General features: G+C 34.9%; 1 long non-coding RNA gene across 1 annotated transcript; it reads right to left on the bottom strand.

Moving 5' to 3' along the window:
• Positions 1–4,409: 4,409 nt before the first annotated feature.
• On the bottom strand, positions 4,410–25,452 carry LOC136042259 (uncharacterized). Its single transcript, XR_010621220.1, has 2 exons — positions 24,665–25,452; positions 4,410–4,705 (listed from the first exon to the last, which is right to left on the bottom strand). It is a non-coding gene; the product is annotated as an uncharacterized LOC136042259 (long non-coding RNA).
• Between the last annotated feature and the right edge of the window lie 413 nt (positions 25,453–25,865).

Raw genomic sequence — 25,865 nt, 5'->3', positions numbered from 1 at the left:
AACTTAAGGATATGTCTGGACCCCGTGGACCTGAACAAGAACCTAAAAAGACCACATTATCCGATCCCAACATTCGAGAGCATCACCCAGAGGTGCACTGGAGCCGAGATTTTCTCCAAAATCGATGCCACTAGTGGATTCTGGTCAATGATGCTTGATGATGAATCATCCGACTTGACAACTTTTAACACCATCTAGGGTCGTTACAAATTCAAAAGTTACCCCTTTGGCCTCAACTCAGCACAAGATGATTTCCAGAGAAAAATGGAAGAGGCTTTTGAAAACCTCAATCTAGGCCTAATAGTCGATGACATAGTCATTTGTGGTGCTGATGATAGTGAATACGATGAAAGACTGAAAGCAGCACTAGAACGTGCGCGTGAGAAAAATGTGAAGTTTAACCAAGAGAAATGTGTGTTTGGTGCATAGAGCATCCCATACTTTGGGCATCTTCTGACCTCGGAAGGAATAAAGCCCGACCCCGAAAAAACTCGGGCTATTACGGAAATGCCACCGCCAGAAAACAGCGAGCAGCTTCAAAAACTTCTAGGCATGCTTAACTACTTGTCGAGGTATATACCAAACTTGTCCTCGTTAAACAAAAGCCTAAGAGGGCTAGCACGGGCTGATAAGTACAAATGGAAACCAGCTCATAAAAAGGCATTTTCAAAGATAAAATCAGCCCTTTGCAGCAACTTAGCATACTTTGACCCAAAGTGCGAAAACATGTAGATAAAAGTAGATGCATCAAAGTATGGTCTAGGCGTAGTACTAGTAGTTGACGATAATTTTGTTGCCTTTGGCTCACGTTCAATGAGTGAAACCGAGCAGCGGTATTCACAAATAGAGAAGGAATTGCTGGAAGTTGTATTTGGATAAAAGCATTTCCACCAGTATATATATGGCAGAATCGTAACGATAACAACAGACCACAAACCTCTTGAAAGCATCCTTGTAAAACCGATATCCAAAGCACCGCCACGGCTACAGCGCATGATGCTGTCAATACAGACATATAGTTTGAAATTTGTATACAGACCAGGTTCTGAAATACCTGGGGCTGACACTCTGTCAAGGTTGCACACACCTGACCTCGACAATGAAAACGAGAAACAAGCAGAAGTCTTTGTCCATGCACTTTTCAAAAACTTACCTATATCTGACGAGAAAATGGAAAAAATCAGGAATGCAACCTGTACTGAATTACGAAAATTAAGCCAGACTATACTTTATGGATGGCCCCTATCTCGACGACAGTGTGATTCCAGCTGTTTGACTTTCTGGAACTACAGAGACGAACTTGTAGTCAACTAAGGCATAATCTTGAAGGGGACAGGAGCTGTAGTGCCCCCATCCATGCAGCATGAGATCCTACAGCAACTGCATGTATCATATCTTGGCATCGCCAAAACCAAGCAGCGCGCTAGGACTGTCGTATTCTGGCCTGGTATCACAAAAAATATCACTTCCTATATATCACAGTGTGATGCTTGCAATGCCTTTCATGACAAGCAGCAGCAAGAGCCGCTTATATGCTCAGAGATCCCAAAGCTGCCTTGGGAACACATTGCCATTGACATCTTCGACTGGCAAAATCGCCAGTATCTTATCACTTTCGACTACTATAGTCGATTCTTTGAGCTTGATAAGCTTGACTCATTGACATCATCAGCTATCATTGTGAAATTAAAGAGCCAATTTTGTCGCCATGGAATACCAAAATTACTCACATCTGATAACGCTCCAAATTTTCTGTCATCAGAATTTGAGCAATTTGCCAAATTATGGGACTTTAGCCACAAAAAGAGCAGTCCGAAATATCCACAAGCTAATGAACTTGTTGGAAAGACAGTCCAAACTGCCAAAAAGCACATGTCAAAGGCACTAGAGGACAAATCGGATCCATATTTAGCAATCCTTGAATATCGAAACACACCAATTGATGATGGTCACCACTCACCTGCAGAATTGCTGATGAGTCGCCAGCTTCGTTCCGTACTACCGGTGACTTCATCACAACTCGAACCAAAAATAGTGCCTTACTCGTCGTTTGAATTCAACAAACAAAAGAAACAAGGAATTCAGAAATCTTACCATGACCGAACAGCAAAATCATTGACTGCATTGAAGGAAGGGCAACCAGTTTGGGTCAAACTTAGAGACAAAAAGAGGTGGGAAAGAGCATTGCTAATCAAAGTTTTGGAGATGCTCCCCGCTCATATCTAGTGAAGACTCAAAATGGCTCAACTTATCGGAGGAACCAACGACACATCAGGCCCCGAATGAGTCCAAATGATGATCCTCTAGGGACCAAAACAGATAATACTCTTCATCCCTCACCAAGACCCATCTTCGATAGTCCACCATTTGGAGCTGGAAACGTCTCGCCATTTGGAACCACGCCTTCACCACGAGCACTCTCGGATCCGTTATCTCCAGAGCAAGCATTCACGTCTCTTCTTGCCCTTAGAACTCCAGGGCCTACAGCCGTACCTCCACAGAGCAATGAGGATGTCTCTACGCGGATGCCGAGAGATACCAGATGTACCACTCGTTCTGGTCGGTTAGTGAAACCTGTCATTCCCTTGGATCTTTGAAGTAGTAGCTTATAAAGAAGAGGAGATGTAGAATACTCACCTTGCTTTGCTTGCATTAGTGTCTTATTTATAGTGTGCCTTTATTCATTCTTCCTTGTGTGAGTGATTGCTTGCTTGCTTGTAAATATCGCTTTTTCTTTTATAGGTGCTTGGAATATAATGAACAATTAAACTTCTACAGTAAACTTCAAGTATTTTTTCGAGACCCTTTGTGGCTAGCCAGGTCCATGGGCTTCGATCTGGCCAAGGAGAGTGGCGTCGATTTTCAAAAGTACCTGTTTTTGGTACTTCCATTAAAAAAAACTCCCCCAAACTTTTAAAGTTCCTGCTTTGGATCTTAGCCAAAAGAATTCCCTCGCCCTATCTTTTTGTGATGTGGAACACTAGACCGAGGCTAATGAAAGCACTAACAAGAAAGGTAATTGGATTGATTAAATCAGAAACTAGTTTTTTTCCATTATAGATAGCCAGGGACTTCAGGAAACAAATTAAGTGGCAATTAAAAAACTAAGGTAGAAGACCCCCCACTCCCCGTAATAGCACAATTATTACTATATATATCGTCTTTTTTTAATTAATCTTTTTCGAGATACTGTCATATATTATAAATAAGTTTTAAGTAACCAAACATATATTATTATGCTATAATAATTATTAGCCCAATAATGGTTATATACACTATTAAATTGTCGCCTTATTACCCTTTAAACTACATCTAGGAACAAAAAGAATAATCTTTTTTTAAATACTTATTTAGTTAAGATATTTATTTCTTTGTACATATTCTGACTTCTGCTATTAGCAGCTGAGGCATCCGAATACATAAAGAACCCCAGTCAGAAAATAAAAACATCGCTGCCTCCATATAAAGCATGAACTGGAGCATTTTATCACTTTCTCTATCTGCTAAATGTTTCAATCTTTTGGTTTCACTCAAAAAGTCTGTCTGATCCCCGGAACTACAAACAAAGAGCCTAAAAAATTCGCAACTACTTCAGCATGATAGTTCGACGCCGACAGAAATGTGGGTCGGGTTTTAGAAATTTGAAAATTTTCGTAATTATCGGATATGTTCCTCGTCAGTGGTCAGCATGTCTATATCCAGGGGTGGGTTGACCTTCCCTCCCCCCCCCCCGAAAAAAATCTAACTCGTAAAGATGTAATCAACATTCATTTAAAAAATTGTTGATGGGTTATGAGAGATTTTTGTACACCCTTGACAAAAATATCCCCTTCTCCCCAGCAAAAGTCCTGGATACTTCCTTGCCAGTCAGTCTGACAATGCCGAAAAATTTAATAGAAAATAAAGTCTACCTTATTTAAAAAAAATTTATATTATTTAAACTACTTTTTCAGCTTTTCTATAAGTGTTTCCAGTTTTTGAACCAAAAATCAAGGTCTTAAAACTTAGTACCTTGATTTTGACTATGCAAGGTAAATACGTACCCTGCATAGTTACCTGCCTGGAGCAAAACCTTTTGGATCCTTGTCGAAGACCTGTATTCCTTTTGACAAACCATCGTAAGATCCAATTTGATTGTTATAAAACAAAACACTGTTCACTGAAAGTGTTTCAGGTCTTATTACAATCAAATGCAATTATTTTATAAAATAAAATAATTTATACTGAAAGTAAAACCAGCATAAAAACTTGATTTCTTGAAAAGTGAAGATGACCTAGGTTAAATTAAGGATTAAGATAGATATAGAAATTAATTATTTATGTTTAAGAACGAATGTGAGATTATGTGGCATTAATTTCTTCTGCAGCTGGTAAGCTTAATCTATATATTTTTTATAATAAATAAATAATAAATAAATAAATATTTATTACCCGTATTTTTCACATGGAACAAAACAGAGTACAATGAAACAAAAAAATATAAAAAATAAAAAAAAAGAAGAAAAACGGAGAGAAATTTAAAACACAACATGGAAAAATACATAATCAAGAACAGTAGAAATGTTTAAGCCAGGGGAGGTTCCATTTTGCCTGGAAATTACAAATCAACCGGTTTACCGCGATACTGGGGTCTGCAATCCTGTGTTTATCAATCATATAAGTATTTCTCGTCCACAAGGGGCATCACAGCAGGAACTTCGCGAACCTAAAATAAAGGGACCAGAGCTTACGTTTTTGGGTGTCAGTTAATAAATTCCAAAATGGCGCGATATATAGAATATGCAGCAGTGCGACAGCGTTATACATATTCGTGAGATACCCCCTCATATACATAATAAAAAATATAAGAATATAAAAGTTTGTTACATAAGTTAATTCTTAAAGTTATGTATATTTTTAACTAATGAAAACGTTCGTTAAAAATTAAAAGTTCTAGTTGCCTTTTTAAGTAACCAAAAAATTGGAGGGTAACTAGGCCTCCTTCCCCACCCCTTATTCCTCAAAATCGTCTGATCAAAACTAAGAGAAAGCCATTTAGCCAAAAAAGAATTAATATGAAAATTTCATTTTAATAATTTATGTGCAGAGAGCCCAAATCAAAAATGCATTAATTCAAAAACGTTCAGAAATTAAATAAAAAAAACTAGTTTTTTAAACTGAAAGTAAGGAGCGACATTAAAACTTAAAACAAACAGAAATTACTCTGTATATGAAATGGGTTGTCCCCTCCGCAATCCCTCGCTCTTTACGCTAAAGCTTTTAATTGTTTTAAAAAGCAGAATTGTGGAAAAGAGTCAAACTTTAGCGTAAAGAGCGAGTGATTGCAGAGGGGACAACCCATTTCATATACAGAGTAATTTCTGTTCGTTTTAAGTTTTAATGTCGCTCCTTACTTTCAGTTTAAAAAAGTAGTTTTTTTATTTAATTTACTATTAAAGCTAATTGAAATAATAGTTGCTCTTCCTGAATATATTGACTTCCAGGGATGAACCCCTACTCCAAACCCTCTAGGACAAGGTCTGTAAGTTATGCATATTGTTTATTGTGAACAAATGAGGTTTAGAAAATGTGATTAGAAATCAAAAGTTTTATTATCCTTGTTAAGAGTAAAAAGTGATCAAAGGGCAACTAGTCCCTCCCATGACCTTTCTTCCCAAAATTCAAAAGAACAAAATTTTGAGGCAGTAATTTTGTACCAAGTTCAAACAAGTATGTCTTTATGGTAGACAAATCTCCCCCAGTTTGCAGGCAAGGACTATAAGTTATACCATCTGCCCTTTGTTAACATTTGGGTACAAAGAATTCATCTGAAATATTGTACTTTATTTCCTTAGAGTATTACTCGTTTAGCCTTTGTTCCAACAAACCTGCTCTCTTCTTTTTGTATTCCAAAATGTAGGAAAAATTTTTAAATGCACATATACCCCAGGTATTTACCAAAACCTGTACAGGCTTATATTTCTACTAGTGCTGCATTTTATGCTGACAATTTTACAATTTCATTAGCTAATTGAAATAATAATTGCTCTTCCGGAACATATTGACTTCCAGGGATGAACCCCTACTCCAAAAAAAACTCTAGCGTTTTAGTTTATTCTTAAGCACTAAAAAATCTTTAGCATGAAGAGGGGGCAGCCCTCCTTATATATAGAATAATTCTAGTGTGTTTGAAGTTTTAATCTTGCTCCTGACTGTAAAAAACTACTTTATTTTTTCCTCTCAGCTAAAACAGTCCAGGAAAGATTTCTTTGTTATTCACAGTGAAATTGTTGTCAACATTTGGCCATCTCAAAGTTAATCAGCCATTTTAATACACTATAAAATGTTTAGTTTTGACTATCCTTTGTCTAGAAAGTCCAGAGTCCTTGAAATATGCATGCCCTGCTTAAGACTATTAGAATTTTGTGACACTGAGGAGTTTAACATGTTTTACTTGCATTTTGGGTGGGATAGAGTCTAAGAAAATTGGAGTACACTTCAAGAATTTTGAGAAGTTTTTTCTCATTATATTTGACTTAGTGGAATTTACTGTCACATGTAAATTCTTAGCTTCATTCAAAACATGGGTAGGATTTTGAAGGGGTCACTTTGGATTTTTCTCTGACATACTTCAAAGATCAGCAGGTCATCTACATATTATCACCTTTGAAGGAATCTAAGTAGAGGGAGTTCAGAGAGAATATTATTGTATTTTACAACATGGGATCTATTTGAAAGGAAACATATTCAAAATTTACTAAGAGAGGGTCTACTTCAATATTATTCAGTGATAAATGCATTAGGTTGCTGTGATTAACCAAGTCAAATGTTAGAAAATATGAACATGGTTCAAGGCTAAGCAGCTGTTCCTCAGATCATGGAAAAACCTAGCATCGAATCAGTAAATCTAAAATTAAAAAAACAATTTTTTTTGTATGTGAAATATTTTTAGAAATAATAATCATCAATTCTCTTGTTGTTGACAAAGTACCCGTAAATTCAATAACTATGTTTTTGTTTGAGGACCCTGGAATTTTAACACCAATTGTTTCTCATCTGTTTTACATGTTCAGGCAAATTTTGAGTCACCTATGTTTTGACAGGACCTGTTGCTATCTGTTGAAAATTTTGACAAGGCTACTACAAGATATTCTCAAAAGAAAAAATCTCATGATAAAAGCCGATTTCTAATATTTGATCTGGCTATTTCTAGTTGGTCTTGTATTCCACTACATCAGACAACAAATTTTGACACTTGGAACTTAGTTTTTTCAATATATCATTCACTACCATTTTAATTAAATTTTTCCTAGTAAAAGCAAATAGGGCTACGTTTTAGAGAAGATTAGATGTATCCTGATGCATTGGTGCTGATCCCAACTTTTTTTTTTTTTTTTTTTGCAAAAGAATAATCAAGTAATGATAGTTTGAACACTACATAGCTAAAAAAAATTATAAGTAGCTCATTTTGCTTTAAAAACAGGAAACTGATTGAATTGAATATTCTTTTCTTATCTGGGTGTATTGGATATAATGTCCACATTTTGTGTTGTCAAAATTTAACAATGGCTTCAAGAGATGGTATTCCAAATCACAACTAAGTTATCCCGTTTTGAAGGAAAATGTTGACAGTGGTTCCAGAATGGCACTGTCAAATCATTTATGCCTTTATCCTAATAAGATAAGAAGAGGCAATAAGAATACTAAGAAGAGCACCCAAATTGTGTATCCATAATTTGGGTTTATGGCACTTAAGATATAGATACATTGTGACTCTTGCTACACCATTTGTGCTGAGGCTCAACTTGACTCTTATATTTATTCATTGAATTTAAGATGAAAATTTTAATGCAAATTAATGAAATTGTAAAATTGTCAGCATAAAATGCAGCACTAGTAGAAATATAAGCCTGTACAGGTTTTGGTAAATACCAGGGGTATATGTGCATATAAAATTTTTTCTTACATTTTGGAATACAAAAAGAACAGAGCACGTTTTTTGGAACAAAGGCTAAACGAGTAGTACTCTAAGGAAATAAAGTACAATATTTCAGGTGAATTCTTTGTACCGAAATGTTAACGAAGGGCAGATGGTACAACTTATAGTCCTTGCCTGTAAACTGGGGGATATTTGTCTACCATAAAGGCATACTTGTTTGAACTTGGTACAAAATTACTGCCTCAAAATTTTGTTCTTTTGAATTTTGGGAAGAAAGGTCATGGGAGGGACTAGTTCCCCTTTGATCACTTTTTTTACTCTTAACAAGGATAATAAAACTTTTGATTTCTAATCACATTTTATGCGACTATTTGTTCACAATAAACAATATGCATAACTTACAGACCTTGTCCTAGAGGGTTTGGAGTAGGGGTTCATCCCTGGAAGTCAATATGTTCAGGAAGAGCAATTATTATTTCAATTAGCTTTAATAGTAAATTAAATAAAAAAACTACTTTTTTAAACTGAAAGTAAGGAGCGACATTAAAACTTAAAACGAACAGAAATTACTCTGTGTATGAAATGGGTTGTCCCCTCTGCAATCCCTCGCTCTTTACGCTAAAGTTTGACTCTTTGCCATAATTCTGCTTTTAAAAACAATCAAAAGCTTTAGCGTAAAGAGCGAGGGATTGCAGAGGGGACAACCCATTTCATATACAGAGTAATTTCTGTTCGTTTTAAGTTTTAATGTTGCTCCTTACTTTCAGTTTAAAAAACTAGTTTTTTTTATTTAATTTCTGAACGTTTTTTAATTAATGCATTTTTGATTTGGGCTCTCTGCACATAAATTATTAAAATGAAATTTTCATATTAATTCTTTTTTGGCTAAATGGCTTTCTCTTAGTTTTGTCAGATGATTTTGAGAAATAAGGGGTGGGGGAGGAGGCCTAGTTACCTTCCAATTTTTTGGGTTACTTAAAAAGGCAACTAGAACTTTTAATTTTTAACGAACGTTTTTATTAGTTAAAAATATACATAACTTAAGAATTAACTTACGTAATAAACTTTTATATTCTTATATTTTAAAAAAAAGAATAAAACGCTCTTCTTCTATTCCGCTCTATCCGAAGCTTCCCCCTCTACCTCCTCCTAATCGGTACTAATTTCCTTTAAATCCTTCCTTACGATCTCCAACTCGGGGAAGACCTGCTTGTCCTTTGGTCCTAGATGGATGGCCGAAAAGGACAATATTTGCAATCTGAAATCCTTTATCTGCAAAACGCGTCCTAGCCATCTCAACCTTTCGAAAACCTTCCAAGAATGCTTGGAAATTTCTTGTCCAAGATGTGCTAAAAGTCAAAAGAAAGAAAAAGAAGAAAAGATAAAGGGAAAACCTTTGCTGGTGTCAAGCACTTCATATTGGTAGATCCAAGCAAATTCTCTATATATTTGTGGAGGTCAGTAAGAGTAGTGTTCACAGTGAACTTATTTTCCCATTCAAAATCGGCCCGCATTTGCCTGAAGTCCTCAAGATTACACGCAGCTGGAACAATGTAATCCATGATATCAACATGACTATCATTAATAATGATAAAATTTCGATCTGATTGAGAGCCACCCAGTGTTGGGAAGAAAGGTCATGGGAGGGACTAGTTGCCCTTTGATCACTTTTTTACTCTTAACAAGGATAATAAAACTTTTGATTTCTAATCACATTTTATGCGACTATTTGTTCACAATAAACAATATGCATAACTTACAGACCTTGTCCTAGAGGGTTTGGAGTAGGGGTTCATCATTGGAAGTCAATATGTTCAGGAAGAGCAATTATTATTTCAATTAGCTTTAATAGTAAATTAAATAAAAAAACTACTTTTTTAAACTGAAAGTAAGGAGCGACATTAAAACTTAAAACGAACAGAAATTACTCTGTGTATGAAATGGGTTGTCCCCTCTGCAATCCCTCGCTCTTTACGCTAAAGTTTGACTCTTTGCCATAATTCTGCTTTTAAAAACAATCAAAAGCTTTAGCGTAAAGAGCGAGGGATTGCGGAGGGGACAACCCATTTCATATACAGAGTAATTTCTGTTCGTTTTAAGTTTTAATGTTGCTCCTTACTTTCAGTTTAAAAAACTAGTTTTTTTTATTTAATTTCTGAACGTTTTTTAATTAATGCATTTCTGATTTGGGCTCTCTGCACATAAATTATTAAAATGAAATTTTCATATTAATTCTTTTTTGGCTAAATGGCTTTCTCTTAGTTTTGTCAGATGATTTTGAGAAATAAGGGGTGGGGGAGGAGGCCTAGTTACCCTCCAATTTTTTGGGTTACTTAAAAAGGCAACTAGAACTTTTAATTTTTAACGAACGTTTTTATTAGTTAAAAATATACATAACTTAAGAATTAACTTACGTAATAAACTTTTATATTCTTATATTTTAAAAAAAAGAATAAAACGCTCTTCTTCTATTCCGCTCTATCCGAAGCTTCCCCCTCTCCCTCCTCCTAATCGGTACTAATTTCCTTTAAATCCTTCCTTACGATCTCCAACTCGGGGAAGACCTGCTTGTCCTTTGGTCCTAGATGGATGGACAATATTTGCAATCTGAAATCCTTTATCTGCAAAACGCGTCCTAGCCATCTCAACCTTTCGAAAACCTTCCAAGAATGCTTGGAAATTTCTTGAAAAAGACCCTAGCAATTGAATGCTATTTTCTTAGTTAAAATTCAACAACAACATTATTACATAGACAAATACGCAAAATAAACCATGCCTATAGTTTTAATTAGATATGATGTGCTAAAAGTCAAAAGAAAGAAAAAGAAGAAAAGATAAAGGGAAAACCTTTGCTGGTGTCAAGCACTTGATATTGGTAGATCCAAGCAAATTCTCTATATATTTGTGCAGGTCAGTAAGAGTAGTGTTCACAGTGAACTTATTTTTCCATTCAAAATCGGCCCGCATTTGCCTGAAGTCCTCAAGATTACACGCAGCTGGAACAATGTAATCCATGATATCAACATGACTATCATTAATAATGATAATATTTCGATCTGATTGAGAGCCACCCACATCATAAACTGTAAGAAAATAAAATAGGTAAAATTCAACCGGATTAGTAAAGACTTTTAAGGTAAAGTGTAGGGTAAACATATATAAACCCACTCAAAATATTTCAAATATCTAAGTGAACACAGAATATGTAGGATTAATTTCTTAAAATTAAAAAATAATATTCTGATACCAGATATTTTTATACCAGATAATAATATTAATCTTGTTAAAATAACCAGAAAAAAATAAGCCCCAAAAGGTATATAGCTGCAGTTAAACCACTTATTCAGTCATAATTTTTAAAACTCTAAAACTTCAACATTTTTAATATCAATACTCAAACATGGCTGAAAGTCTGTATTTTTAATTTACGCATTGGCTGCCACATTTAAAAATTTACCAAAGGCTCTAAAAGATATGTCTTCCTTTCAGAACGACAACAAGTTTCTTTTTATTTTCAGCTTTTACCAGAAATCTACTGCACTAATGTAACAAATTGCTTTTGTAAATGTTTAATAGCTGACTTTCATCACCGAATTTTTATCACCTAACTTGATAAGGGGTCCATATCACCTAGGTCAATTTCTAGTATTTGAATTCATTTAAGTAAGCGTGGAGTAGGCTATAACTCAAACTATACAGCAGGTATCTTTATGGAAATTTGGCGCTGATTACGAATATAGAGTTCTTCTGCCATAAAAACAGACACGCTCCAGCACGTCCTAGACCTAGCACGTCCAGAAGCACCAAACTCGCCAAGGCACTGAACTCCACCCCTAACTCCCCCAAAGACAGCGAATCCAGTAAGGTTACATCAGTCACTTATCTACGACATTTGCTTATCCTACCCACCAAGCTTCATCCCGATTCATCCACTCTAAGCGTTTTCCAAGATTTCCGATTTCCCCCTCCAACTCCCCCCCAAATGTCAGAGGATCTGGTCGGAATTTAAAGTAAGAGCTCTAAAGCACAAGATCCTTCTAAATATCAATTTTCATTAAGATCTGATCACCCGTTCGTAAATTACAACTACCTCACTTTTTCTAATTTTTCGAATTATTTCCCCTCCCTCCAAACTCCACCATAGAGAGCAGATCCAGTCCGGTTATGTCAGTTTCGTATCTTGGACTTGTTTCTATTCTTCCCACCCGGTTTCATCCTGATCTTTCCGCTCTAGGAAGCACTTTCTAAGATTTCCGGTCTCCCCCCAGCTGCCCCCCGCAATGACACTGGATCCGGTTGGTATTTAAAATAGAGACCTGAGTTACGAGGTCCTTCTGAATATGAAGTTTCATGAAGATACAATCACTCCTTCGTAAGCTAAAAATACGTAATTTTTTCTAATTTTTCAGAACTACCCCCCCCCCCAACTCCCCCAAATAGATCGGATCCATTCCGATTATGTCAATCATGTATCTAGAAATTCTGCTTATTTTTCCCACCAAGTTTCATCCCGATCCCTCCACTCTAAGCGTTTTCCAAGATTTTAGGTCCCCCCAAACCCCCCCCCCAATGACACCAGTTCTATTCGGTATTTAAAATAAAACTTCGAGACACGATATCCTTCTAAATATCAAATTTCACTGAGATCCGATCGCCCGTTCATAAGTTAAAAATACCTTATTTTTTCTAATTTTCAGAATTAACCCCCCCCCCCAATTACCCCAAAGAGGGCGGATTCGTTCCAGTTATTTCAATCACGTATCTAAGACTTGTGCTTATTTTTACCACCAGGTTTCATCCCGATCCTTCCACTTAAAGCGTTTTCCAAGATTTTAGGTCCCCCCCCCCAAACCCCCGAATGTCACCGGATCTAGTCAGGATTTAAATAGCTTCGAGACACAATATCCTCCCAAATATCAAATATCATTAAGATCCCATCACAAGTTCATAAGTTAAAAATACTTCATTTTTTCTATTTTTCCCGAATTAACCGGCCCTCCATTCTCCCCCTAGATCGTAAAATTGGGGAAACGACTATTTCTAGTTTAATCTGGTCCGGTCCCTGATATGCCTGCCAAATTTAATTGCCCTAGTTTACCTGGATGTGCCTAAATTAGCAAAACCGGGACAGACCGACAGACAGACTGACAGAATTTGCGATCGCTATATGTCACTTGGTTAATACCAAGTACCGTAAAAAAAAAAAAATAAAATAAACTCCAACAATAGCTTTGTTTGTATCATGAAAGCTATATCTAAATACCGTGAAATCTTTAATGGTGATATAATCATGAGGAGACAAAACGAAAGAAGAGGGCTTTCCTACAAGTTTCAAATCGCCGATTGTTGCTATTTTTAGGATACAGTTTTGAAAAGTATCACCTAACACAAAAATAAAAAAAAGTACATATATAACTATGTTATGCGTAAGGAAATCATGATAAATATAGAAAATAATTTCTAAGACCACACTGGCTATGCCCGATGGGGAAAAAATATGAAGAAGTAAAATGGAGGACATTTTCAGTTAGTACAAAAAGGAAGGATAAATATCCAGATATTTTGATTGAAACCTTTACTCAACTGTAACCAATATACAAAGTAAAGAGTAAAAATATAAGTAAAATAAATAAAATATAAAATATAGAAAAAAGCTCTAAGGAAACAATTAAACAAAACTCTTGATCTAAATGACCTCTGAAAGCAACGGTGTCAGAGTGACTAAATAAAAGCATCCGACAACTAATGATTATTGAAACTCGGGAAGTCATTTTTTGTAAGGCGTTTTTAAGCAGTAATACCTGGTAAGCAAATAGAGTTCAGAAAAACTTAAGAATTGCCTGTATAGCGCCAGAAGGAAAAAAAATTACTTTTTCTATTAATATGTCATTAACTAAACACAGGCACTACCCAACAAGTTTGTAATTTTTTAACAGTAAGGAAGTTCACATAAACACATAATCACAGATTTTAAAAATATTCAAAAAGGATTTTAAAAATGCAAATAGTATCGGGTTTAAGAAACCAGGTATATCGGACCGACATTCTGCACAGAACAAAGAAAGGGAAACGATAGCATGAGTCGGAAAACTTATAATATTATGATTACAGCAAAAAAATTCAACTGAACTTAATAATAAGGAAAAAGAAAGAAAATGAAATATCAATTACCTTTACAGGCACAATGTGTTAGGCACAATATTATTCTGTATATTATGAAGTAAGAACTGTATCCTAAGTTCTCACTGACCAAATGCTTGTCATACACCCACCTCCCCCATAATGTGCAAATATATAGCCCAAATCATTTATTTTCCATCTATTGTACCAGATATCTTTGTCTTTTCTCACGCTTAGCTGAAAGAAACTAACAAAGAAACCGGTTCTACAGTGCGTCAATGGATGAAAAACTTAACATAGGGGCTGTAACAGACAGGTACCTAAGGTTGTAGTAAGATTCAATGTTCTTAGTCAAGTTAAAAAAAAAAAATAGCAAGGAGATATGGTGACGCATAATATTTGTTAAAACATTACTTTAAAAAGGATTCAAGTTTTCATGAATTTAATGAAGGAAAAATAATTTATTGGAGAGTAATTTTTGTCAAAATGTTCTTGTTTTTGTTCCATTGAAACTGAAAATCAGTGTTCCCAGTCAGGGTCGTCAATTGGTAGAGGGGGAGTTTTCCCTAGATACTTGCCCCCTCGGTTTTTTAAATACTATTTTAGGAGTACTTTTATTGAAAAAAAAACTATTTTTAAAGAATCTTCACTGAAAAAACAAATGAATAAAAAGCTCCCCGAGACAGGGTTAATTCAAAAAAAGAGAAAAACAAGGACACTTGTCAGATTAAAAAACCGATCATTAACTAAAAAACTGAGCCAATACAACAAATTCTCTGATTAATAATGTTTACAAATGCAGGAATGAAACTCTTGCTGTTTCTCTCGCGGATTGGTGGGAGAGTTTGAAGGGTAAAGACTTTCTGGAAGTCGGTTCATTGAGGTCGGGATCTTAAACGTTGAAAAGGCGGGGAGAATAAATCTTGGAAACGGGGGGTTTGTCATGGCCTTAGTGAAATAGACCTTATGGGCATGTATTTTACTAATCAAACTCGTTAAAACCATCATTATTTGGTCACACTTTCTGACTTGCTCGATTTCCGTTTGTTTAACTTTAACTTGACTTCTTTTAGATACTTGACAAGTATATTACAATTTCTCCGGAAAATATCTAGCAAATCTGTCTCCATTGTTCGGAACGCCCATGCTTCAGGGTCATAATTGTGACCCTGTACCATGGCCCTCTGCTATGTCACTTACATGACTATTGACGGCGCTCTATCCATTACAATTGTATTTGACATCACTAAGTGTCTCTTTTAAATTTATTTATCTTCGTTTTGCAATAAAAGCGGTATACAGTTTATAATGAAAATCCAATTTGTTCCTGTCAGAGTAACTAATATGTATCTAATACTTCTAGTAGATACATAATGTATCCAATACTTAAATGTATCTAATAATTATAGATGCATAAATGTATCTAATACTTCTTTTACATGCTCACGGTAATCCCCTAACTGCAAAAATAACATTTAAGCATTGATTTAGTCAAGCTCATTGATTTAGCATTGACTTTTGATATAGCCATTTTGTTTAACGTAGTTGAAAGGTCTGGAAATTACGGCTTTGAGAATGAAATCCCCCCCCCCAAGACAAAGGTTTTAAATTATGACTTTGGGGCATATCAGGTTTTTATAGAAAAAGTTGTTGTAGAAACATCAAAAAGGGCTCATTCGATCGGAAATTGAAAGGGCTAATACTCTTTTCAATAGTCGAGAGTAATTGGAGAGCAACTAACCCTTCTCCCACGCCCAACTTTTTACCAAACACTTCTAATAAAAAATTCTAATAGCTATTTTTTCAAAGGATTTGAAAGGTCCAGAAATTTTGTCTTTGAGGATAACAAATCCCCCTAGCCCTCAGGGCAAGGGTTGTATGTTATGCACTGGTGTATAGATGGTTTTTATAGAAAGCGCTGTCATAGAAACTTCGGAAGCAGCTCATTCGATTGGTAATGAGAAATTCTAGTGCTCTTTCTAAGAATCAAAGTGATCGAATGGCAGCTATCCCCCCCCCCGCACACAAACACACGTTGTACTGTTCCTAAATGCATCTAATAGAAATTTTGAGTCAGCAATTTTATTCAAACAGTTCAAAAACAGGATCCCAGAACCTTCTATTGCTATCACATAAAACACAGACAACAAATAGATCAGCCAAAAAATCAAGCCCTTTTAAAATTTTAGTTTTCCATTTTTTCTTCTTCCTCTCCATCATCAGACTTTTCAAGTCTTTACGTGCGGCTACAAGTTCATCCCTTTTGGTCATTTCATTTGGATTATAAGCAGATTCGATAATGTTTTGAATACAACCGGCTAAAAGGGTATCTTTGCGACCAACTGTGTACGTGGCCCTACACAGAGGACATTTTGTTTGGTTTTCTTCATTCTGAAGGACGCAAGCTTCGCAGAAAGCGTGTAGACACGGCAGTCTAACTGGCTCAACAAATACCTCATAGCAGATGCAGCAAGATAGTTCAGAATCCAATAGGTCAAGCATTTTTTTCTTAAACTCTGTTACTTCTTTGCAAGTATTAAATTCTTCCGGGTTAGCTTGTTTACATCTTTTAATATCAAGTGGCTTCTTCTTAGACTCTGTTAATGCAGTAGAAGCATTAATTCCCTTCGTTTTAGCTTCTTTATGCTTTTTCATAGCCCAGGAAACTGATATTGCAGCGATAGAGGCTCGAATTCCAATGGCAAAACATTTATACACTATATTCATTGCACGCTATATAGATTATCACAGTAAAAGATGTACTGAATTAATGATTACCACAGCCAAAGGGATCATATATATATACCAAACATGACGTCACCATTCCTCATACTGATATGGTAATTATATGATGACGTCATTTACATAAATAAGAAAGTGCATGTAGGTCACAAACTTAGTGACACAATATTAAAAATTATACTGTAAAATTCCAATGACGTCATATACTAGTCATAAACGGTGCAATAGCGCTCCCCCAGTAAAGAGTGAGGTACCCTTTTAAGTTACTTTTCATGGAAGGAGTCCAAAACTTGTTTCTATACATTTTTTAATTTTTATGGGCAAGACAAAATTTAGGGGAAGGGGACGTGAAGGGGGTCCCGAACCTCCCCTCCTAGGATATGGCTTTGCTTACGGGAAAATAATGAAGAACGAACAAAAGTAATTCAGAAACAAAAACTCAAATGGCGTTGATTTCACCCAGGTGTAAATTTTAAGTCGTTTTGCTTTGCGATTTGGACAAAAATGCAATCAACGAATGAGATTTACATCTATTTTTGATTTCATTTATTTTTTTTTGTCACGTGCTCATAATAAGCTTGACGTGGATATGTTTTGAGTTCTTACTGGCAATGCATGAACTGAACATTGGTACATTAACATGCAGAACTGAACACTGGCATATGTACATATAAAACTGAATTCATCAGTATTCAGAGTTGAACATTTGTTTCCTCCAATTACTTAAAAAAATAATTAACTCTAAATGTTTTGAGTTTTTCACGGGCTCCGTATATCTGCGAACCTAAAATCCACAATATATTTTGCTAAAAATAGTCGTGCTTAGGGGATGGATGGGTGGTGAGATTAAGTCTAAGAGAGAGAGAGAGAGAGAGAGAGATCGGTATATTTAAAAACTATCATAGCATAGAGCTAAATTCAGTTTTTTCACAAAAATCATACATTTAAACAAAAATCACACACTACAACTCAGCATTAAAAACTGATGTGAAAAAAGGCACAAATGAGTTTGCGTATCGATTGGTTCGTACTTTAGGGGGTACAAGTTTATTTCGTAATCGAGTTCGGCTATTGGGAGGGGCTGGTTCGGGTAGTAAAGATCGGTGGCTCTTATTGGCTAGGATGAATTTTTCAAATTGGTGAATAAGGTGTTCCAGCCGGACTTTAAGTGGAGATAAATTTAATTTAGCGAGGGCTTGATCGTAGGGTATGCCACGGTCTCGGAGTATAATCCTTGTTGCTCTTTTCTGGACGCACTCTATGTCGCGTAATAGGTACGCTGTGCGGATAGCAGATGGACCCCACACCGGGCATGCGTACTCGAGCAACGGGCGAACATAACACGTGTAGGCATGGAGAAGGCTTTTAGTATCACACCCAAAACGCCTCATTTTGGTAAGTGTCTGAAGGCTTGCATTAGCCTTGTGGACGGTTGAATTAATATGGGCACTGAAACTACAGTCACTAGTGAAAGTTACTCCTAAGATTTTTATTTCGTTCACAATCGGGAAAGGGACTAGAGGCATATCTATATTCCGCTTCAGCGGGTTGAAACGAATTATCTTCGACTTGGCTACGTTAATGGTAAGATCATGACTTGAGCATTCGGTCTTTAGCTGATCAAATAACTGGTCTGAAAACTGCTTTGTTGGTCTGAAAAGTCTAAGGGATATTCATGTTATGGACCTCAAATTATGGCTTGGGGTGGAAGCAAAATGATTCAAGGCGTATCTAGGTTATCAAAGTAGTAAATCTGCAATATGTTTGGAACAGTCTGGGTTTACAGCTCGAATCCTTAGGTAGTGTGGCAGGTGGGAGGGTACTTCAAAATTTTCTTGGGAGAAGGGTTAAAATTGTTGTCTTCTAGTTAATTTCAATGTTCTACTATAGAAATTCCCATTAGAATAATGTACTATTCAATCCATTTTTCATTTCCGTCTTTGAACTCCATTTTAGAAAAATTTCACGTTTATTTCTAAAATTTCCATCAGCTTTTTTCAAAATAATCTCAAACAGTTCGTGGTAACGAACTGTAGTAAGGAGCGACCCGGCTCAATAGTAAACGAAACTCTAAAAAACGGAATTTTGATGCTAAAAGATAAATCAAAAGAATCGTATTTTCATGCTGATTCTAAATATATAGGTTTCATCAAATTTAATCTTTGTCAACAAAAGTTACGAGCCTGAGAAAATTTGCCTTATTTTGAAAGATAGGGGAAAACACCCTCTAAAAGTCATAGGGTCGTAACAAAAATCACACCATCGCATTCAGCGTATCAGAGAACCCTATAATAAAAATTTCTAGCTCCTATCTACAAAAATGTGGAATTTCGTTTTTTTTGCCAGAAGACAGATCACAGGTGCGTGTTTATTTGTTTGTTTTTTGTTGTTTTTTTTCCAGGGGTCATCGTATCGACCAAGTGGTCCTAGAATCTCGCAAGAGGGCTCATTCTAACGGAAATGAAAAGTTCTAGTGCACTTTTTAAGTGACAAAAAAAATTGGAAGGCACCTAGGCCCCCTCCCACTTTCAGTTTTTTCCCAAAGTCAACAGATCAACATTTTTAGATAGACATTTTGTTCCACATAGTCGAAAACCATAATAACTATGTCTTTGGAATGACTAACTCCCCCAAAGTCCCTGGGGGAGGGGCTGCAAGTTACAAACTTTGTCCAGTGTTTACATACAGTAATGATTATTGGGAGGTGTACAGACGTTTTCAGGGGGACTTTTTTGGTTTGGGGTGGGGTTGAGGAGAGGGGGCTATGTGGGAGGATCTTACCTTGGAGGAATACGTCATGGGGGAAGAGAAATTCAATGAAAAGGGCGCAGGATTATCTAGTAGTACTAAAAAAAAACAATGAAAAAATAAACATGAAAATTTTTTTCAATTGAAAGTAAGGAGTATCATTAAAACTTAAAACGATCAGAGATTATTACGCATATAAGGGGTTCTAAAAATACTTTAGCATAAAGAGAGATAAATACCTTGCTCTTTATGCTAAAGTAGTTTTAGTAATTTCAACTATTTATTCTATGGCCTTTCTGATTCAGGGGTCATTCTTAAAGAATTGGGACAAAACTTAAGATTTACTGTAAAGAGCGAGGTATTAACGAGGGGACAAACCCCCTCATATACATAATAAAAAATATAAGAATATAAAAGTTTATTACGTAAGTTAATTCTTAAGTTATGTATATTTTTAACTAATAAAAACGTTCGTTAAAAATTAAAAGTTCTAGTTGCCTTTTTAAGTAACCCAAAAAATTGGAGGGTAACTAGGCCTCCTCCCCCACCCTTATTTCTCAAAATCATCTGACAAAACTAAGAGAAAGCCATTTAGCCAAAAAAGAATTAATATGAAAATTTCATTTTAATAATTTATGTGCAGAGAGCCCAAATCAAAAATGCATTAATTAAAAAACGTTCAGAAATTAAATTAAAAAAAACTAGTTTTTTAAACTGAAAGTAAGGAGCAACATTAAAACTTAAAACGAACAGAAATTACTCTGTATATGAAATGGGTTGTCCCCTTCGCAATCCCTCGCTCTTTACGCTAAAGCTTTTGATTGTTTTTAAAAGCAGAATTATGGCAAAGAGTCAAACTTTAGCGTAAAGAGCGAGGGATTGCAGAGGGGACAACCCATTTCATACACAGAGTAATTTCTGTTCGTTTTAAGTTTTAATGTCGCTCCTTACTTTCAGTTTAAAAAAGTAGTTTTTTTATTTAATTTACTATTAAAGCTAATTGAAATAATAATTGCTCTTCCTGAACATATTGACTTCCAGGGATGAACCGCTACTCCAAACCCTCTAGGACAAGGTCTGTAAGTTATGCATATTGTTTATTGTGAACAAATAGTCGCATAAAATGTGATTAGAAATCAAAAGTTTTATTATCCTTGTTAAGAGTAAAAAAGTGATCAAAGGGCAACTAGTCCCTCCCATGACCTTTCTTCCCAAAATTCAAAAGAACAAAATTTTGAGGCAGTAATTTTGTACCAAGTTCAAACAAGTATGCCTTTATGGTAGACAAATATCCCCCAGTTTACAGGCAAGGACTATAAGTTGTACCATCTGCCCTTTGTTAACATTTCGGTACAAAGAATTCACCTGAAATATTGTACTTTATTTCCTTAGAGTACTACTCGTTTAGCCTTTGTTCCAAAAAACGTGCTCTGTTCTTTTTGTATTCCAAAATATAAGAAAAAATTTTATATGCACATATACCCCTGGTATTTACCAAAACCTGTACAGGCTTATATTTCTACTAGTGCTGCATTTTATGCTGACAATTTTACAATTTTATTAATTTGCATTAAAATTTTCATCTTAAATTCAATGAATAAATATAAGAGTCAAGTTGAGCCTCAGCACAAATGGTGCAGCAAGAGTCACAATGTATCTATATCTTAAGTGACATAAACCCAAATTATGGATACACAATTTGGGTGCTCTTCTTAGTATTCTTATTGCCTCTTCTTATCTTATTAGGATAAAGGCATAAATGATTTGACAGTGCCATTCTGGAACCACTGTCAACATTTTCCTTCAAAACGGGATAACTTAGTTGTGATTTGGAATACCATCTCTTGAAGCCATTGTTAAATTTTGACAACACAAAATGTGGACATTATATCCAATACACCCAGATAAGAAAAGAATATTCAATTCAATCAGTTTCCTGTTTTTAAAACAAAATGAGCTACTTATAATTTTTTTTAGCTATGTAGTGTTCAAACTATCATTACTTGATTATTCTTTTGCAAAAAAAAAAAAAAGTTGGGATCAGCACCAATGCATCAGGATACATCTAATCTTCTCTAAAACGTAGCCATATTTGCTTTTTCTAGGAAAAATTTAATTAAAATGGTAGTGAATGATATATTGAAAAAACTAAGTTCCAAGTGTCAAAATTTGTTGTCTGATGTAGTGGAATACAAGACCAACTAGAAATAGCCAGATCAAATTTAGAAATCGGCTTTTATCATGAGATTTTTTTCTTTTGAGAATATCTTGTAGTAGCCTTGTCAAAATTTTCAACAGTTAGCAACAGGTCCTGTCAAAACATAGGTGACTCAAAATTTGCCTGAACATGTAAAACAGATGAGAAACAATTGGTGTTAAAATTCCAGGGTCCTCAAACAAAAACATAGTTATTGAATTTACGGGTACTTTGTCAACAACAAGAGAATTGATGATTATTATTTCTAAAAATATTTCACATACAAAAAAATTTGTTTTTTTAATTTTAGATTTACTGATTTGATGCTAGGTTTTTCCATGATCTGAGGAACAGCTGCTTAGCCTTGAACCATGTTCATATTTTTTAACATTTGACTTGGTTAATCACAGCAACCTAATGCATTTATCACTGAATAACATTGAAGTAGACCCTCTCTTAGTAAATTTTGAATATGTTTCCTTTCAAATAGATCCCATGTTGTAAAATACAATAATATTCTCTCTGAACTCCCTCTACTTAGATTCCTTCAAAGGTGATAATATGTAGATGACCTGCTGATCTTTGAAGTATGTCAGAGAAAAATCCAAAGTGACCCCTTCAAAATCCTACCCATGTTTTGAATGAAGCTAAGAATTTACATGTGACAGTAAATTCCACTAAGTCAAATATAATGAGAAAAAACTTCTCAAAATTCTTGAAGTGTACTGCAATTTTCTTAGACTCTATCCCACCCAAAATGCAAGTAAAACATGTAAAACTCCTCAGTGTCACAAAATTCTAATAGTCTTAAGCAGGGCATGCATATTTCAAGGACTCTGGACTTTCTAGACAAAGGATAGTCAAAACTAAACATTTTATAGTGTATTAAAATGGCTGATAAACTTTGAGATGGCCAAATGTTGACAACAATTTCACTGTGAATAACAAAGAAATCTTTCCTGGACTGTTTTAGCTGAGAGGAAAAAATAAAGTAGTTTTTTACAGTCAGGAGCAAGATTAAAACTTCAAACACACTAGAATTATTCTATATATAAGGAGGGCTGCCCCCTCTTCATGCTAAAGATTTTTTAGTGCTTAAGAATAAACTTCTTTTTTAATTAAACATTTCTTGCATTTAAGGAGTTACTCTCAAAGAATTGGGACAGAAAGTCAAGTTCAACCTAAAGAGTGAAATATTTAGGAGAGGGCAGGCCCCTTCATATATGGAATAATTGCTGCTCAATATAAGTTTCAATTCTGCTTGTTTTTTATTTAATTTCTAATTCTTTTTTTTTAAGCTTTAATGTTTTGCTGCTCCTTATTTTTAGTTGGAAAAACTTGTTTTTTTATTTTATTTCTGATTAGTTTTCAAATAATGACAAGAAATTTGCCTCCCTCTCTAAAGATATTTGTTTTTCATTTAATTCTTATAGTTTTTTCAAATCATGACAAAGATCCACCCCCCATTGTGAAAAAAGTTTAGTTCCCTTGTACTGTTTGATATTTGCCTTATTAATCTTCATGTCCCAAAATAAAGGATCCTTAATACTGTCATCTGTAAATTAAGACTATCTACAATACAAGTTATAGCTAACTTTTAACTGATAAAAAAACTTTTATTTGCCTCTTCATTGCAACTGATTACTAAAAAAAGTGTCCCTGTGTTATTAGACACACTGCTGGAATATACTTTCTATATATTTCTCAATACTTGTTTGTTCTTTATTGCAAAAAAAAAGAAGTAACATTGGTAAAATTCTAGTTGATTGACTTCTGGCTATCTTGGAAAACGTTTAGGTTAGGAAAATGAAACTTTCAGGGATAGATCTACAGGCTAAAGTATGTCCTGGGAAGGTATTTTAAAGTACCCACCTCTACTCCTTCTCCCTCTAGAGGGCCCTGAGATTTGGGTACATGACAGGTCTATACCTAAGGAAATTTTGACAAAACAATGCTTTACCTTGATTTTCAGTAACTAGTTGCTTTTTCTCTGCCTTTAGTTCTGAAAATGCAATTCCTGTTATTTGAGTAGAATTTTGAGCAATATCAATATTTTTTTTTATTATTTAGGAAATGTATTAGCATATCTTTAAAACCTTATAAAATGGAATTGAGCAAAGTTATGAAGCTGAAAACAATTTTATTGTACTTGAATTAAGCAGAAGATTTATTTTGCAAAGTTTCACTTTTATAAAACACATATTTTTAAAGGTCATCAAAGGTCAGGGCCCTCTAGAGGGAGAAGGAGTGGAGGTAGTTGCTTCAACATACCTTCCCAGGACATACTTTAGTCTGTAGATTCATCCCTGAAAGTTTAATTTTGATACCCTAAACCCTTTTTGAGATAGCAAGAAGTCATTTAACTAGAATTTTACCATAACATCATTATCTCTCTTCATTTTTGTGAACTGGTACAACTGCAAATCCTTAAAAGTATGAACAAATAGGCCAACAGACAACAATCAAAGCCTTAACTATACCCATCACTATGTTCTATCATCTCAATGAACCATAAAAGCACAATAGTAGAGAAAGGTCAGAGGCTACTAAAAACATGCTTGGTTAAAACACATGGCTATTGTAATTTAGATCATTTCAAATACTTAATTAGCTCTTTTTCATAAATTTTTTTATGTAATTTTCTCTTGTTTTGCTGTCCTAGGGGCACTTGCATGCTACCCCTAGATCTAGCCACATTTAATGGTGGGCAATAACCTTTATTTTCTTAAAATATTTCCATCTGAGTTATCTTTAAGCTATAATTTTACCAAGGTTAAATTCTACTATTCAATTAATCAAGAACATAAGAAATTTTCTAGGCTAATAATCATTCCTGATCTATTCTAACCTAGCACAAAACTTAAAGTATATGTGAAAATGCCTTGTTATAGACCTCACTTTCGCCCATAGAATGAAACAGATCATAAGAAGATAATTACCTTCTTGACAAATTTTTGCCAAGCAACTCCAAGAAGACCATTCTCTTCTTTTAATTTTCTCCCACGGATGTCAAACGTCTTCCTATTGATTTTTACTTCAAAAGGGTTTGTGAAAACTTTTTCTTTAACATTTAAAATAGGTTTTACATTTTTTTCCTTTGGCTATTTTATCACTAAGTCCTTTCTTTACTTTTTTTTAATATTCACCATATTTATCTTAGCCACTTCATGTTCTAATAATTTAAATTTTGCAATGAAGAGGTCGCACCATCTATATTTGAAATTACAAAATTCCGCCATCGCTAACGTTTCTCGACCGCTAACCACAACCGCAATCACCAACGATTGCCACCGCCTACATATCGAACGAGTAAAAATTTGGGCCCAAAACGGTAAGTTTTGCTCAGAAAGAGTAAAGTCAGAAAAATCTCTTGCGCATGGCTAACACCATAAGTAATGAAAATCGCTGTAGATTTTTCTCTGAAGGCTTTAATCAATATGCCCATAGGATTTTTGAAATATACTTGAAATAAAAAGATGAAAGGGTTCCATATTTAAACAAATTCCTAGATAATAAGTTATACAACAAATCTAAACCCATTCACAGTTAAAGATAATAATACGCTATAAAAGTATCTAAATTTTAACTTTTTTTGTTAAAACCTTCGACTGAAATGCAGTTGGAACTATTGCCGTCTGGATGAACTGGAACGGAGAATTCGAGGGAAATGACTTTTTTTATACTTTTCAACCGACTTATAATAGAGCCTTTATCTTGTAAATTAAATGTTTACCCTAAATGAGCACCTTCTTCCTCCCATTTTTAGAAAATTCTTTCCAATCTTTCTACAACACGGGTAGCTTTCTAGGAATATTTCAAAAGCATGTAAAGCTGCTTGTACAGTGAATGTATTGCTTAAAATTCTCCAAGTCCTCTGTTTTATCAGTCAGCACTAAGTTTCTAATAATGGTGTTCAGGTTGTTGAGCTTGAAGTCCTCCACGCTTGAACTGAGAGATTTCTTTCAACACTATATCTTTGATTGTTTGATTTTTTTTTTCCGGACGATCAAAAGACTAATTGATTTTCTAAATATTATCTTATTCACAATATTTTGTTTCCTTTTAGGAATCTTGATCTACTGACGTTCAATTGAATTAGGCATTTTATTATAGTTCACCTCATTCTCGCCAGCCACTGCA

The sequence above is a fragment of the Artemia franciscana genome, unplaced genomic scaffold (assembly GCF_032884065.1).
Source record: "Artemia franciscana unplaced genomic scaffold, ASM3288406v1 PGA_scaffold_89, whole genome shotgun sequence".
NCBI lineage: Eukaryota > Metazoa > Arthropoda > Branchiopoda > Anostraca > Artemiidae > Artemia > Artemia franciscana.
The sequence above is the reverse complement of the archived record's forward strand: the minus strand, read 5'-3'. Positions and strand labels throughout refer to the sequence as shown.